This window comes from Heteronotia binoei, chromosome 21 (genome assembly GCF_032191835.1).
Source record: "Heteronotia binoei isolate CCM8104 ecotype False Entrance Well chromosome 21, APGP_CSIRO_Hbin_v1, whole genome shotgun sequence".
In the NCBI taxonomy this organism is placed as follows: Eukaryota; Metazoa; Chordata; class Lepidosauria; order Squamata; family Gekkonidae; genus Heteronotia; species Heteronotia binoei.
Window position 1 is genome coordinate 113,947,925 of NC_083243.1, and position 16,649 is coordinate 113,964,573.

The 16,649-nt window shown below is 44.3% G+C and overlaps 1 non-coding gene across 1 annotated transcript; it reads left to right on the forward strand.

The window, feature by feature from the left end:
• The first annotated feature begins 6,822 nt into the window (after window positions 1-6,822).
• Window positions 6,823-6,897, forward strand: TRNAT-GGU (transfer RNA threonine (anticodon GGU)). The gene has a single exon. It is a non-coding gene; the product is annotated as a tRNA-Thr (tRNA).
• Window positions 6,898-16,649: the final 9,752 nt, after the last annotated feature.

Genomic DNA, 16,649 nt, shown 5'->3' on the forward strand with positions numbered 1-16,649 from the left:
GCAATAGTGATCCACGCTATAGTCACCTTGAGAATAGATTACTGTAATGCCCTCTACATGGGGCTGCCCTTGACTCTGACTCAGAGATTGCAGCTAGTGCAGAACGCTGTGGCACAGTTGTTAATGGGGCTCCCTCGATGGGAGCACATTCAACCAGTGTTGAAAGAGCTGCACTGGCTGCCTATTGTGTACCAAGTCCATTTCAAAGTGCTGGTATTGACCTCTATATGGCCGAGGACAGCCTTTCCCCATATGTTCCCCAGAGAGCTCTGCATTCAGGAATTCAAAATCTGTTGTCCATCCCCGGACCAAGGGAGGTCAGAATAGGCTCTACATGAGCCAGGGCCTTCTCAGTGGCAGCATCAATGCTGTGGAATGCTCTCCCTGATGCCATAAGAGCCCTGCAGGATCTCTCCCAATTCCGCAGGGCTTGTAAAACCGAACTTTTAAAACAGGCCTATAGTAACTAGTGGGAGAATACTGCCGCTTCTATGCTGCTGAACAACTCCACCAGAAGGACCACCAACAGATAAACAGAAGATCTAATATAATCTGATCTGCCTATGCTTTAAGATTCTGTAAAGCACCAATATTTTGTCTTAAATTTCAAATTGTTTATGTTTTCATTGTTTTATACCTGAAATAGAGATTGTTGGTTTTATTATTACTGTTAGCCGCCTTGAGTCCGTTTTTGGAATGGGTGGGATATAAATTGAAGGTGAATGAATGAATGAATGAATGGATGGATGGATGGATGGAGTTTCCAGGTCAATCTCAAGGGTAGGCCAGCATAGAGCAAGTTACAGTAGTCTAGTCTGGAGATGACCTATGCATGGATCACTGTAGCCAAGTCAGGGTGTGACAGGAAAGGAGCCAGTTGTTGAGCATGGTGAAGATGGAAAAACACCACTTTGGCAATATACATGACCTGGGCCTCCATCAAGAGGGAGATTAGCAACACACCCAGACTCTTGAGAGATGGTGCTGGAATCAATGGTGTTCCATCAAGGATTGGAAGTCTGTAATCCAATCCCAATCCAGCCCCCCCCCCAATCACAGGACCTCTGTCTTCGATGGATTAAGCTTCAGCTTGCTCTTCTTTAGCCAATCCACCATGACCTCCAATCCCACAGCCAGATTTTGCAAGCCAGCCACTGCCCAGTCACCTAACAACAAATACAGCTGGGTGTCATATGCATATTGATGACACCTAAGTCCAAAATGCCTTGACTGAACTGTGTGAGGGAGTGCATATAGATGTTAAACAACATTGGAGAGAGCAGTACCCCTTAAAAAACCCAACATAACAAGGGGCACCTAGTGGACACATCCTCCCCCTGCACCACCCTCTGTCCCTGGCTGTGGAGAAATGAGGAGAGCCATTTAAGAACTACCCCACAAACCCTCATGTCAGCAAGGCAGTGAGTCAAAAGATCATAATCAACTGTGTTGAATGCTGCTATGAAGTCATGGAACAACAGCAGTGCTGACCTGCCTCAATCCAGCTGCCTATGGAGATAGTCTGTCAGGGTAACCAGCACAGTCTATGTTCCATGGCCAGAGTTGAAGCCAGACTGCAATGGGTCTAGCACCAATGTGTTATCCTGGAGCTGTTTGACTACTGCTCTCTCAATTACCTTACCCAGAAACTGCAAGTTTGAAACTGGGTGGTAATTGGCTGGATCTAAAGGATCCAAAGATGTTTTTTCTCAAGAACAGTACATCCACAGCCTCCTTCAGACCCTCTGGAAACATCCCTGTCTTCAAGGACAGATTGATGATATCCATCATAGGGTCCCAAATCCCCTCATCACCAGCCTTAACCAGCCAAGAGGAACATAGGTCGAACAGTCAAATGGTCTGCCTAACAGCACCCAGGACCCTGTCCACATCAGAAAAAGAGAGCAAGCTGAAAGAGTCACAAACTGAATTCAAAGGTTGCCAAGGGGCCTCCAGTTTGCATACTGAATCAAGGTTGGCAGGCAAGACATGACGGAGCAACAAGACTTTGTCCACAAAAAGGCTCATAAATGCCTCTGAGCTAATAGTTGAAGTTCTATGTCTGTTTAGGCTCCTCTCTGTGAGGGATGTTAATGACCTAAATAATTGTGCTGGGTGAGAACTAGCATATGCATTGGAGGCTGAGTAAAATTCCCTCTTCACAACCTTCACCGCCATTTCATAGGATTTCATAAATGTCCTCTAGGATGTTCTTGTAGCTTCATTGTGAGTATGCCATCAAACTCACTATATGTTTCCATTTCACCCCCCTGAGTTCCTCAGTATACCATGGGAGTGTAGAGGATGTCAGGGGCGACCTTATTGATGGCTTCAGCAAGACATGAGTTCCAGTCTCCTATCAGCTCATCTAATGAGGTGCTGGAAGGTTTTGGATCCTGCAGAGCATTCTGGAACCCAACTGAGTCCATTAGTCTCCTTGGGCAAGCATAAATTAGCTTACTGCCTAGAAAAGGAGGAGTGGGAATGCTCAGCTGGGCCTTCAAAATCAAGTGGTCTGACCATGGCAGTTCTTTAGCAGTCAGATCCACATCCATCCCCATGCCAAAGATCAAGTCCAGGGTGTGGCTTGCTTGGTGTGTGGGACCCAAAACAAATTGAGAGAGTCCTAGTGCTGCCATGAAAGACCAGGTCTGAAACCCGTGCAAAGCCAGCAGGTCCATCTGTATGGATTCTAAAGTCCCCAAGAATCAGCAGCCTCAGGAACTTCAAGACTTTTTTAAAAAGTCTTTTCAGAAGGACCAAGGTAGGGGGATGTAAAATGTCTGGTGCATCTTCTAGCTTCATAACTTGTATTTACAGCAACATTCTGCTTTGCATTTTTATGCAATAATGTGACCAACTGTCCTTTTTTGAAAAAAGGAGGAATTCTCACAGTGATCTGATGACGTTGGTGGCTGGGCAGGAGTGGTGGGTGTAGAAAAAAGGGAGCAGTTGTGATGCAAATTATGCAAAACGAGTTTAGACACTGTAGGGGGATTTCTACTGTACCCCCAACAACAGAAAACCCCAAAATCAAAACATGCAGAAACCAAAACAATCTGCAATTAGCAGAAGGCTAATACATACTCACTAATAAGTTTTAAGACCTCATAGATAAACTTTCTTAGACTGTTTAGAAAAAACCCCCAGTTATTAGACTCCAAGTTTCTCTTTAAACAGAAGGCTGCAAATATAGTTAGAAAGGCAAAACAAGAGATTACATTAGTACAGTTGCTCCTACAGTTCCTTTTGTTTTAAGAAGACTCCTTTAAAAGGCTTAAAATATATGGATACAAAAGCAAATGGTTGGATAAACTTAGCACATTTAAGAGAACAATTACACAGTTAAAATTCAGTTAAACACAAGCATAACATACAATAAAGCAAAAAAAAAAATGTCCCAACAGGAACTTCCCCTATTAGTTACATTTTCCCATTTACAATCAAGGTCCCATCTCTTAGTAGATGCTATGGTCTAGATTCTAAGTCTGAGCATTTTCTCTGTGTTTGAGATCTCAAACAGAAGATGATTTAAAATCAGCAAGGGCTGTCTCTCTTCTTAGGCTGTTCAGCAGAGAATTTGTAGAGCAACCCCAGAGTCTAAGTCCTAATTAGTGTGGCATAATCTGACATAGAGGCAGGGTAGCTACACTCTGGTCCAGATCAGCAGTGTAGGCCAAAAAATCCACAGCTTATATAGGCTCCAGTGACCTCATACACACATCTACTGAGTCATTCAGCTGTAAACAATTTCATGGCCAACTATCAACAATCAGAGCTAACTTCAAAACAATCATGGCTGAGATTGTCCCCAGTTCACGTCTACCTTTCACCCAGTTTCTGGGTCTTTGCAAATGGCTGTTCCCTCCATCTTGTTTCCTGCCATCCTGGTTGAACTTTTACCCAGTAACCCACTTAAGCCTTAGATAGTTTAGTTCTATGATTCTGAAAGACTGAGACCTCTAGTGGCCAAATTCCATAACTGCAGCAAAGATTAACAGTTTACAGCTGCTGAGGGCAATTATATTGCTGTTTAGAGAAATATGAATGTTAATATTGCTGAAAAGCTTAGAACTCTTGTTGCCAATTTCATATTTAAGATCATAAAGAGGGCCAACCCAAAATAAATTCTGCCACGGGCGCAAATGGAGGAATTCCGGGTCACAATTTAAGAGCTGAGGCAAAAAAGGAACACCAGAAAAAACAGGAGTACAGAAACTGCGATTTATTGGCAATAAAAATCTGGCCCAAACCTTGACCCAGATCAGCATGTGGGGAATTGTCTCCTAAACCTGAATTAGTGATGTTATATATTTGGACTCAAGGGAAGACTTTGGGTGTTCCTGCCAGGCTCTTTGGAGCCATACGGACTGAGCTTGGAGACTTGGAAACAAAGGGCTGCAGGATCCAAATCTCTGCAGCCCTAGACCAATCACAAGCCCCCACTGGTTTAAATGACCCAATGACGTTCTTGTGAGAGAACCCAGAGATATAAGTTGGGCCCCGTAGGCCCCATATTCAGTCTTGTAATGTGACCTTATACTATGTCACTCCTATGAAAGAGCTTGTTATCACTTACTTTGAGACTCCTCCATGCATAGAACCCAATATACAATAGTGGTGATGAGGATGGGATCCAGATGAGCAAGGTCCAGGGCTCCCGGCACCACCAAGTGCACCGAACTCCAGCGCCGCTGCACAACAGGCATCGCCACCCAGCCCGATCATGGCCACCACGTCCGGATAGCAAAACTCCATTCCAGAGTTCGACATGGCACAGCCCGAGGCCTGGGGAGCCTGGGTCAAAAGACTCAAGTACCACCTTGTGGCACAGTGAATCAAGGATGCTGAACCAGAAATCAAGAAGGCCCTCCTGCTGAGCAACTGTGGCATCGCCACCTTGCAGCTCGCGGAGGGCCTGGTCATGCCTGAAATGCTTGAGTCATCCTCCTTCGACAAGATCATCGAGGCACTGACCGGTCATTTCGTCCTGAAGCCAATTCGCCTCACCCGAAAGCTACAGTTCCTTGTCAGCTTCCAGAAACTGAACGAGACCATAGCGACCTTCCTAGCCCGCCTGCGAGACATGGGCAGGAAGGCAGAGTATGGCGCACAATTGGAAGAGGCCTTGCTCGTGAAGTTCACTCATGGCATCAGGGACTTGAAGGCACGTTGGAAAATTGCGATGGAAGCAGATCCTACCTTGGCAAAGGCCCTACAAATAACCACCACCGCCGAGGATGCAAGTAAGGAGAAGGCCCGCTGCCTGGGTACCAGCACGCACCAGCTGCAACCGGCCACAGAGTCGGATGACTCCAATGGGGCCAATGCCCTTAAGCTGCATCAGGCAGGTCGACAAAAGCCACGGGCACTGGTGACAGAACCGACCATCCCCAAGACCTGCGCCAGCTGCAGGGAGCTGCATGAGTGATGCAACTGCAGTTTCTGGAGCACGACCTGCCACGCATGTGGAAAGGCCGAGCATCTGACACGGGTCTGCCGATCGTCAGCACAGCAGCAAGGGAAACCACGCCAACAAGATGGCCACCGCCACAAGGTCACACTCGTGGTCGACATCCAGGCACTCTCCATGATGGGGACCCAGGTATGCCAACTGCCCCTTCCCTCCCCGGATAAGTACCACATGACTGTGTTCATTGGCGGCAAGCCCTGCAAAATGGAAGTAGACTCAGGGGCAGGCCAGACAGTCATTTTGGCCCACACATTTAGGGAGTTGTGCCTGGGGGGGAAGAAGCCCAGCTACACCTGCCCCCATTCATAGTCCACGTGCTTGCACGAGAAACCAGAGATTTATATAAGTTGAGCCTCATAGGCTCCATATTCAGTCTTGTAATGTGACCTTATACTATGTCTCTCCTATTAAAGAACTTGTTATCAATTACTTCAAGACTCCTCCATGCATAGAACCCACTATACAATAAGTTTACTGGCTTGCATCGGGGTTGGTGACTGTACAGAAACAGCCTCAAAGAGCCGCTCCAGGCTCCCAGAGGGGCAGTCCAAGTCTGACTGTCGCCAAATGTGCCCATCCATGTAGACGTGTGCATTCAGAGATCACCGAGTAGGACCAAACCTGCCTAAGATTCCCTGGGTTGCCTCCAATAACTGGGTGCATCCAAGCAGTCAGTCCTTCGGTTAATTCCTCTGGGCCAGCTGTCGGCAATTTTGGAATGATCTTTTCTAGTCCCTATTTCACAGCATCTTGTGCACTGTGACTGTTTGGCCCAATGAAATTTACATGACACCAGTCTGTAGTACAAGTCTTGTACTAGTCACCAACTCCCTACTATTAGGTGTTATCCAGCAAGGGTGGAAAGGGCTATTAACAACCTGGGTGCTCCAGTAAAACCAGGGGCAAGGGTCCAAAGCAATACAACAGTGGTAAAATACACCACTGCACAGCTTGCATCTGCCATGGCCTGTAAAACTGCTCCTAGTGTGGGAATCACTGTGACAAGGATCAAAGATGCCACAGCTGAGGCAGGAAGCATTGATGCCCATTCATGAATTGCCATGGCATGGGGCCAATGCTTGGGCCACTCCAAAGACTCTGGGGTTCCTCCCACATCTGTCTGTCTGTCTCTCATCTTCCACAGTGGCATCTTTTGGTCGAGCAAATCTGGAAAAAAAATAAATGTGCCAAATTAAACAAGAGGTTTTACTCCTTAGTAGTACACTTGGGTCCAAATAAAAACATACAAATTAGGGAGCAAGGATGTACAGAGAAGCAAACAAAGAAAACTATCTAGCTATCTCACCAATAACTGTGGTTAGGGCAGGGACTGTGGTTCAGTGGTAAGGGGAGGGACTGTGGCTCAGTGGTAGAGCATCTGCTTGGTAAGCAGAAGGTCCCAGGTTCAATTCCTGGCATCTCCAACTAAAAAGGGTCCAGGCAAGTAAGTGTGAAAAGCCTCAGCTTGAGACCCTGGAGAGCCGCTGCCAGTCTGAGTAGATAATATTGACTTTGATGGACTGAAGGTATGATTCAGTATAAGGCAGCTTCATATGTTCATGTTCATAACTCTCCTATCTGGTTACAGCTTCAATGTTTAAGGAGAAGCTTGACAAACATCAGCAGTGTAGCAAAGTGGCACTCTGAAGATCCCTGAATGCATCTTCATCAAGGTGTCTTCATCTTGGTGTATACTGGTGAAAGGCTTCAGCAACTTACATACATAAGAACACACTTTTAAAGACAAATGGCTGTTATAAGTCAGTTTCTTGACAGCACTGACTGGTGCATTCGACTCCATGGCTTCCACAGGGGTCCCTAAACACCCTCAGGTTTTCCAAATAGACTGGGTCCCACATGTGCTTCCCCAAACAGGATTGTAGCAAAATTCTTGACAGAGCTCATTCTCAGAGTTCTGCTCTGGTCACCATCTTGGATAAGCAAGCAATACTTGGATAAGCAAGTGTTCAAGCAAGTGTCCATCAAGAAGCCTCAATTCCTAGTTTTTGAAGCTAAGCACCAAGATCTATACAGCTAAGGCTGATCATTACTCTGAATCAGACCTACTCTGAATCAGACCTACTCTATTATACCTACTCTGACTAATATTCTCTCATGTGTCTCAGCCAGGGGTTTACCTGGTGTTGCTAACTGAGCCCCTAAACTAGAGCCTTTTTAATAGGAATGGATTCTGGGATTGTACAAACCATATGTTCTACCATTAAACTATAGATTTGTTAGGAGGCTTCAGTAAACAGTAATAGCAGCTTGCTTTTCACACTGTAAAATCTTCAGGAATATTACTTTTAAAATATGCAGCATAGATGATCACATTTTTATCCCTAGTTGCTGCAAAACACCTCACAGTTGGATCAGAAAAGGGAGTACCTTAAGTGGGTATGTGAGAGATAAAACACTTCTCTTCCGCTATGATGGATCTCTTTTTTACATGGCATGCATAATTTGAATTGCTGGTAAACTAACCTTGCTATTTTGCCTTGTCTGAGCAGGATTTGCTTTTCCATTGGTACACATATTTAGTAAACACTAGCAGCAGGTATATGTCATTAAAAATTGGCACCACATCTGTTGAATAAATGCTTTCCTCCTTAAATAGATACATTTGGAAGGAATGAGGTAGGTGTTACTATTAATGCTACAATCTTGGCCCTCTTCCAATTCAGGTAATTGAATTCTAGCTAAACAAACATTTATCCAAGCTTGAAATTGGAAACTTTTTGTTGTAAAAATGAATCATGTCAAATAGCTGCCAAACTCCTCTTTAAAAAAAAGGCTATATTTCAATACCTGGTATGTGACCTCTCCAAGCTGAAATCACTATTCCTCAGAATGTAAACCATGAGAGAACACAAAAAGATGTTAAAGACTGCTAGGAAGATAATTAAGAAAAGACAAAGAATTGTATGGATTGGGCTAAGGAAAGGATGGATAACAAGAACAAGAATAAGGCAATTTAACGGGATATAGACATACTACTTAAATTAACATTTCAGGCTGTTACCCAATTGTCATTGTGTTATTAGGAACTTACACTAACCTTTAGACATATCTAAACAGAAGGATCCATTTCATGAAATTACCTGTTTTTTTATGATGGGACAGCTTTTGCGAACTGTTGCAACCAATTGTTTGACATACTTACTGAGATTATGTCTAGATATTAGGATAGCTGCAGGTTGCCGTTAAGGACCAATAGCATGATGACTCCAGGGATTATTCAAAAGTCTTCCAGAAACTGCAAAACTATCCCCAAACAGTAAAAAAACTGATGAATGCTTTCTTTGAAATATGATTGGATAATAGCTGCTGCCAGAGGAGGGGAAAAAATGACTCAGGAGGGTGGATACCCTTTTCACTTAAAGGATAAACACAGAGTATTATTATGAGTGGAACTTTGAAGCACTATGAGAATTGTGAATATCTCTAAATCCCTTCCTTTGGCCACCAGAAGAGCTCCTGTAATTCTAACCAGAGCTTCATTGGCTTGCATCTTCTGTATTAATAAATAATCTTCACTAGTTTAGCACTACATCATTGAGTTTATGAATGGTAGTTATTACCATTCTCCACCTTTTAATGACAATAAGGAGGCCAGTGGTGGAGCTACACAGCAGCTCAGGAAAACCAAATATCATTTTCATTTTCTCATATTATCATTCAAGAATATTCATCATGAAATATGGTATCATCAGTAAGCCTTGCAAAATTCTGATATTTAACAATAAATCTCAAGATAGTTCTAAAGAATAAATAACTGGCAAATATTGTCACCCAGCGGTAATGATGCAAGTTAGGGACAAGTATGAATAAACATATGGAGCAGAGCTCCATCAATGGCTATAAGCCACAGTGTATTGTTGGAACTCTCTGTCTGGGGCAGTGATGCTCTGTATTCTCGGTGCTTGGGAGGGGTAACAGGGTGAAGGCTTCCTGTGTCCTGGCCCTACTGATGGACCTCCTTATGGCATCTGGGGTTTTTTGATTGTTTGGCCACTGTGTGACACAGAGTGTTGGACTGGATTGGCCATTGGCCTGATCCAACATGGCTTCTCTAATGTTCTCTTATGCTCTTACAAGTGGGAACCTGCAAGAACTTCTCAAGTGAGCATCTCACTTCCCCCCACCACCATGATTTCCTCCTTCCTTTCCCTGAAAGCTCCCAGAGTCTCTCCCCTTTTCCTGTTTCTTTCTTTCTTTCCCACTGAACAGCCAACCTACCTTTATCTGCCCCAGTGTCTTCAGTCCCCCTCCCCACCACACCCAGCAGCCTCTAACAAGGAAACCTATGATCCAATTGTTTTATATTTTTAATGTTTTGTAAGCAGTTTAAATTTTTGTGGGGAAAGTGCATTTCCCCCCCTCCTTTTTTTCTATTTGAAAAATACAGAATCTTCTCCCTGATTCATACTTCCTAAAATATTGTTCTCCATGGGAACAACAAAATAACATTTTCCAAAATGTTTAGTGTTTTCTGATATGGGATGGGGATAGCAATATGAGAATGAATGGGTATGCACAGAACATTTTTGGTCCAACTTCAGACATTCACAATTTTCACAGCGGAGGATGGTAAGCTGTGGGGAACTGCAGGGCTCAGTACTGGGTCTGGTGCTTTTAAACTTGTTAATTAATGATCTGAAAGTGGCTAAATTTGCAGATGACACCAAGTTGTTCAGGGTGATGAAAACCAGGGAGGATAGGTGACAGTTTATCTGTATGAAATTCAATTTTCTATATCTCAAACAGTTCGATGGATCGAAATAACGTTTGAGAGGCTTTTAATATGAAAGCAAAATATATTTATTACTACAAGGGAATGGAGAACTGGGAGAGAAAATAACAAAGCACTAAGAAAACTACATCTTGCTATGGAGAAAACATGGTTAAGAGTGAGAGGAGACTTCCTTCGTCTTCTTGACCTTTTGCTGACTAGATAAAGGAGTCACCTGATTAACTGGCCAAACAAACAAGTTTTCCTGGGTTATCTCCTGATTGGCAGGGAGTCAGGATCTTCTTCCTAGGTCATGCAGACAATAGGGAAGCAGGTACAATATTAACCCTATAATGACTGGAACATTGCAAAGGACATGCAGAACAGATATGTAATTCCAACCCCTTCTCAATGTCTAATGTGCAAATCATTATACATTCAATAGTCTTTACTCGTTATTTACTGTGGCAGTTACATCAACTAGGTTCAACATTTCATGTAAATGTTCAAATCTAGCATATGATAATGGCTTGATAGGTATATCCGCTAGCATTGCCTCTGTACAACAGTATTCTATCTTAACCAGCCCCTTCTGGTATAGATCTTTCACTAGCTCATATTTAATACCAATAGATCTACTTCTGGCTGTTCTACTTTCCCCTTTAGATATAGCAATACACGCCTGGTTATCTTCAAACATTACAATAGGTACAGGTTCTTTTATCTTGAAGTCTTTCAGCAGATGAAAAATTCATTCAAATTCACTGCAGGCACTATCTGCTAACGCACACTCAGCTTCTGCTGTAGATTTTGCCATTATCGTCTGTTTTCTTCTAGTCCATTCTACAAGTCCATTTCTGTAGAACAGGGTTTCCCAAACTCCCCCCCCCCCCCATGGCCTGGTTATTTCTACACTTCTCCTTCATGGCCAACTAAAATTTGGGGGTGGAGCAGGGAGACTTTGGGGATGGAGCCGGGAGACAGGAAAGTACAAACATGCTTGAAACTCTTGCAATATTTTGTTTAGTAAAGGTAGGAGAATAGTGGGATTTTGCAATGCCATCTTAAAAATAAAACATCAAGAAAAAGAACAAGGATCACATGCAGAAAATGAAAAATATATAATGCTCTCAGCCTGGGAAAACATGAAATGGCAGGGCATCTCAAGTTTCTTTCTCCCCCACCCCCCAGGTCTACTCAGATTAACAATGGCAAGGAAGGAAGGAAGGAAGGAAGGAAGGAAGGAAGGAAGGAAGGAAGGAAGGAAGGAAGGAAGGAAGGAAGGGAATGACTGACAGAGAGAGAGGGAGGGAGAGGAGACGGGAAAAGACTGACAGAAAGAGAGAAAGAGAGAGAGGAGACGGGAAAAGACTGACAGAAAGAGAGATAGAGAAAGAGAGAGAAGGAAGGGAGGGAGGGAGGGAGGAAGATGGGGAAAACACTGACTGACAGAGGGGGGAGTGGGAAATAAAGCTTCCCTCTGGCCAGCGTTTTTCCCCTTTATTGCCCCACACTTCCGTCCCATGTGCCTTCACCCTTCCCCATTCATCCCTCTATCTGTCTCTCAGCCCTCTCTCCATCTCATTGCTGCATCCCTCTCCTTTGCCCCACCCCTGGGTCGACCCTCCTTCTGCTATCCTTCCACTTAGCTCCAGCCAGGTGCATGTCGCTTGTATATGAGAAGTGACAGCTTATAGCACATGCTGTAAAAGTGAAACTAGATCTGGAAGCTAGATGATCTAGATGACAGCAGGTGGCTGGGTGCCAGAGGTATTGCATCAGCCAGCACAGTCAGCATGACACAGCAAGTTGCTGATTGGCTGGTCAATGTATAAATGTACAAAGTCACTATGGTGTGTGTGGGTTAATGGAGTTGGAGTTGCAGCAGAGCATACTGTCGGAGAGAAGAGTGATTGGTGTGTAAATAAATGTATATAGTGGTTTTACAGCTACTGTGTACAACCTTCATTCTTGCGTCGCTAAGAATCACCCTCTTGGACTCTAAGCGCATCGACAGTGCAGGCTGCTGGAGATGTTGGGGCTGCTGCTGCTTCAGCCACTCAGGCCTGGATGTTGGTCCTCCCCCCACCATTGTGGAGACCATCGGGGCTGCCTGCAGCTCTCCCAGCGGTGCCATCATTGGGCACTGCCGAGCCCGGCCAGGGAGGCTGCGCCGGGAGGACATGTTGGGCAGGTCTGCCCCCACTGCTGCTCCTCGTTGCTGCATTGGGGCCCAACTGGGCGCGCACCATCCCCATCCCTCATCGTTGGCCAGGAGAGCTGTGGCCAGCCCTGATGGTCTCCACGATGGGGAGGAGGAGCGACACCCAGGCCTGAGTGGCTGAAGCAGCAGCAGCCCTGACGTCCCCAGCAGCCTGCACCAGGCTGGAATAAATGGAAGAATAGCAGGAGGAGGGCCAACCTGGGGGTGGGCAAAGGCTGAAGGGGAGAGGGATGCAGCAATGGGATGGAGGGGTGTGTGTGGGCAGCATGGCTCTCTATGGGAGGCATCCATGGTCTGGTATAGAGGTGGCCATGGCCCAGTACCAGGTTGGGACCCGGTAAATGGGAAATGCTGCCATAAAAGAACAAGTATCCACTGGTCAATCTATAATTGCATGATTCATCTGCATAGTTGGCCTCGAAGTATTTAACTAGTCTGGGATTCTGTTGGGGTTTAGATATATGATTAGCAGAGTAACGTGGAGAGAACCACGAATAACAGCCAGGCACACGGTTTAGTTTAAGAATAAAAGTAGTTTACTCTACTAATGAGGAAAAGGTTGACTGGGATTACTAGAAAACAAAGAAGGATTCAATATTCTATCTAGCTTCTAGGCTACATCTCGACTCTCTCGAGTCCTAACTTCAACTGCATGGAGATCTAAGGGCTTAACTCAAAGGGCAATAAAACTGACCAAATGGTTTCCCTTAGACCACCACCCAAATATATGGATTAGCCTATTAGGGCTCTCCCTCAATGGTCTCTATGCATATTGACACCTAGCCTTGGCGGGAAGTATGTGCAAACATTCTCATTGGCTCTACCTACTCACTGGCTAAACATCAGCATGCATATACAAACACTTAATCGTCTCATGACAACAGGAAGTGAAATTGCATCAAAAACCCAACAGATTCTCAGAAGGTTTAATTGTCAGTCTTAAGTCCATAGTACCTTTTAAGTATCTGGCAATTTCTTCACTGCATTCCAATCATGGTGATTTGGTGAACTTAGTTTTCTGCTCAGTATTCCAACAGTGGCTGTAATGTCAGGTCTGGTAGTTTTACTCAGGTACAGGAGTTTTCCTATTGCTTCTCTGTACTCTCCAATATGAGTGGTTGACCACTTTGAGCTCTCAGGTATGCAGGTTCAAGGGGTATCTTAGATTCTTTGCAGTCTCTCATGCCAGGAGATTCTCTAAAGTCCATGATCTTTTGTTTTTGGCACAGTTGAAAAGTTCCATCCTTGAGTCTTTCAGTTTGAATCCCTAGGTAGTGTTTAATATCTCCAAGTCTTTTGACTTTCACCTCTTTGTTCAGCTTTTCAACAATTTCCTTAATGTCCTCTTTGTTCTTGCAGCTCATGACCAAATCATCAACGTAAACCAGAATGTATTAATATTCTCCATCTTTGAGTCTGGTGTACATGCATGGTTCAGCTTTCCCTTGCTCAAATCCTTGTTGCTGTAGTAGTTCAGTGATTTTGTCATACCAGCTTTTCACAGCCTGTTTCAAACCATACCTTGGTTGAGTTTGAAAACATAGTTATCTCCACCAGGGACTTGAAAACCTTCAGGTATTTCTATATTAACCTTATAATGACTGGAACCTTAGAACATTGCAAAGGACATGCAGAACAGATACATAACTCCAACAATAGGTGCTCCAGAGGGATCTGTCAAGGCTTGGTGAGTGGACATCAACATGGCAAATGAGGTTCGATGTGGACAAGTGCAAAGTAATGCACATTGGAGTTCTGGTGTCCCAGATAAAAGGAGACCTGGTAAATCAGGAGGAGGGGTGTGGGGAAGGGAGGGGGGTGAAGCCAGCATTTGCAGGAGGCAGCAAAGCACCTTGCATGGGAATTTGGTGCCTTGCAGTTGCCCTTCACCTTCCCGCAGCCCCAGGTCTGGAGGAAGTGTGCCAGGGACTCCCTGGGGCTAGCTTGTCATCCGATTACAGTTTGGTTTTGGCTGGATCTTCCTTTGAGACAGAATTTGAGCTTTTAAAAGCCAATTACCAACTGAGGGAGCAGTCAAATCATCAGTTGCCAGGTAGCAGAGCTGCTGCTTCTGGGCACGCACCCACTTGAAGAGCCTGCTAATCACTTGTTCTTGAATTTCCTGAAGTGACAGACTAACACAGGAACCCATCTTTATCTGTGCACACACAAGGGTTCTGGTGTCCCAGATAAAAGGAGACCTGGTAAATTGGGAAGGAGAAGTGCAGGGAAGGGTGGTGAAGCCAGCGTTTACAGGAGGCAGCAAAGTACCTTGCATGGGAGTCTGGTGCCTTGCAGCTGCCCTTCACCTCCCCTAAGCCCCTTGTCTGGAGGAAGAGGGCCAGGGACTCCCTGGGGTTGGCTTGTCACCTGATTACAGTTTGGCTTTGGCTGGATCTTCCTTTGAGACAGAATTTGAACTTTTAAAAGCCAATTACCAGCTGAGGGAGCAGTCAAATCATCAATTGCCAGGTAGCAGAGCTACTGCTTCTGGGCACGCACCCACCTGAAGTATAATGCCATAGAATCCACCCTTCAAAGCAGCCATTTTCTCTAGAGGACTTGATATCTGCCAGCTGGAGATCAGTTGTAAAAGTGGGAGATCTCCAGGCCTCACCTGGAGGCTGGCAACCATACATCCAAATCAGGGTGAATGGAGGTTCCCCTCCATAGGCAACCCTACATAGCTGGTGAATGGAGGCTTATGTTTTGGAAGCAGAATCAGATAATAGTACACTTTAGCAAGAAAAATTGTATTGGCCCTCTCTGTTCCCATGTGCAATTGTGGGTCAGGCTGAAAGATCATTCCACAATCATCTTGCAAAATAGACTTGGTGTAGGCTATATGAAGTAACACTTCATTCCATATGAACTTGTCCACCAGTTCAGACTAAGGAGACTGTGCTCTGTGTCCTTCAGAAATTAGATAAGCTGTCACTAAGATTCTTTCTGGCATATACCCCAACCCTGGAATTTCAAGCTGTCCAATAGTTGTTGCTGTAACACCTAGCTTGTTTAATTGTTCTGTTCATTCTGATTGATTCAGTTCCATGGCTTTTGTTTGCTATTTTGTTCCTGTTTGCAATTGGCTCTACTGCTTGATTTTCTCCCATTCTGCTGGCTGTATTTTATTTTTGTGCTTGCTTTATACAGTGTGATGATGCCTAATTTGATACTGCTGATTAGCTTGCTTCATTAACCTAGAAGCCACCTTACAAGCTGTTTGGTTAAGAATTAGGGTTGCCAGGTCCAACTCAGAAAATAGCTGGGGACTTTGGGGTGGAGCCTAGAGACTTTCCCATTCCCTAAAATAAATAAATAAAAATATAGCAGTGCAGTTTTCCTGAATACAGGCTTTATTTCCTTGTCCCCCAGCAGCTGTACTTCCACTAAATGAAACTGAAAAAACACACACTCTCACAAAACAGCCAAAATAAACACAGCACACACACAATTTTGTGATCTCACTGGGGCAATTTACTCATGGGAAATGCTGAATGTAACCATCTGCTATATTTCAACCAACTTCTTCCGACTAACAGGAAAATGAAAGCAAAGCAGCCTATGGAGTGGAGTTTTCCTCCAAACAAACAGAGAGACTCTACTTGCTTCTCTTCCTTTCTCACTTGCTTCATGCTCTCACCAGGAAGATCCACGTGGCTCTGCCTACTTGCCCCACTCATTTAGCTTTCCTCTTGCTCAGATTTAAAGGCACACACACAGTCCAAAACATAGGCAGTTTGCAGACTTCTGTTTTCCATGCTTAAGGGATAGAATTGAACTGATCTGCTTTGCTTAAAGCTTTTATGATGTGTGTTGGAGGAAATGTATATAGTTGTATGGTTTTGTAGTAGCAGTAGTGATTTATTTGTGTGTGTGTGTGTGGTATTATTTTGTACTTGGCAAAAGCTCCAAGCAAAAAAGGTGAAAGATAATCAATCAATTAACTTCAAGAATATTAACTTCATATTATGCTGAATTCCCCTTTTATTTGAAATAAAACCCATTCTGATTTGTTAACATCTCTTTTTTAAAAAATCATATAAAGCTGTACAGTTCTGAGGCTCCTCTTGAGCATTTACAAAGGCCATTAACAAAGGCCACCACTGCATTCCCTCCCAGCTTTTGCGATTTCATGAGGTAGATGATAATGCTGAATCCCATATCAGCACCTGCATTTGGATGGCATAATTACTATAGAATTACAAAAGCAACAGTTG